The 1,033-nt window shown below is 40.8% G+C and overlaps 1 pseudogene; it reads right to left on the bottom strand.

The window, feature by feature from the left end:
• Positions 1-206: 206 nt before the first annotated feature.
• On the bottom strand, positions 207-556 carry LOC130045434 (NADH dehydrogenase [ubiquinone] iron-sulfur protein 5-like; annotated as a pseudogene).
• Between the last annotated feature and the right edge of the window lie 477 nt (positions 557-1,033).

Genomic DNA, 1,033 nt, shown 5'->3' with positions numbered 1-1,033 from the left:
TTTTACATTTTGTATTTTTCACTCTTGATAAGCATTCTTCATAATTGGTTTCTTTTCATTAAACTTTAAATGCAAAAACATAAAAGTTATTTTTTTTAAGGATGGAGTAAATTTTTATTTTCAGACACTTTCACAAAGAAGCTTCTCAGTGGCTAAGCTCTCCAGAGGGGAGAAGAGGAACAGGGTTCCTGGCAACTGTCCCCAGCGACTCTGCTCAGGGCTGGGGCTCCTCTTGGCCACAGTGGTGAGGCGGAGGAGTGTACTTTCCTACCTCTATTAGTTTATCCCGCTGCTTCCTGATGGCATTCAGGCGACGGATCCTTTTCTGCCCAAGCAGACATTCAACGGAATCATCGAAGTCTATCTTGCACTCCTCTGCTAATATGCCACCAATCCCATGTGCACATTCTATCTATTCTTTTTCAAAAGCATAGCATCGACTTGGAATCTTGTTAGACTGCTCGGCAATCTGGATTGTCACCCAGCGGTCTAAGTTAATACCCAGTCTTTTCTGTACATCGAAGAAAGGCATGGCCTTCGGCCTCCGTGCCCTTGTCTCTTCACTGGCACAGCTACCCGACGACCGGTGGACCCAGCGGAGACCTGCCACAAAGGACACCGGTAGCCTGTTTCATTTTTTAAGGGCCTTATTATGGCTTAAAGGCTCATTTATTTTTAATATTTGGCATTATTTTACTGCTTGGATGTTTCAATTAATATAATGAAATAAAATTAAATTGATTTACCATTGGATTATGACAGTACATACATTTTTCTTTATTCATTGGTTTTGTTTGGGATCTGTGCCTTGTGTTTCCTCCTGGTTATGGCCCATTGATCATTCATGGCAGTGCCTTAGTTGGTGACAATGACCAAGGGAAGCACCTTAACCTCGGTAGTGCTTCTCTGGCCCCAAATACTCTGAAGTTTTGAAAGTGAAGCTTCAAATTTATGCATATCTATCTATCTATCTATCTATCTATCTATCTATCTATATCCTTCATAACACCCATAATAAAAATTTTAGTATATG

This window comes from Sorex fumeus, unplaced genomic scaffold, assembly GCF_029834395.1.
Source record: "Sorex fumeus unplaced genomic scaffold, SorFum_2.1 ptg000128l, whole genome shotgun sequence".
NCBI lineage: Eukaryota > Metazoa > Chordata > Mammalia > Eulipotyphla > Soricidae > Sorex > Sorex fumeus.
The sequence above is the reverse complement of the archived record's forward strand: the minus strand, read 5'-3'. Positions and strand labels throughout refer to the sequence as shown.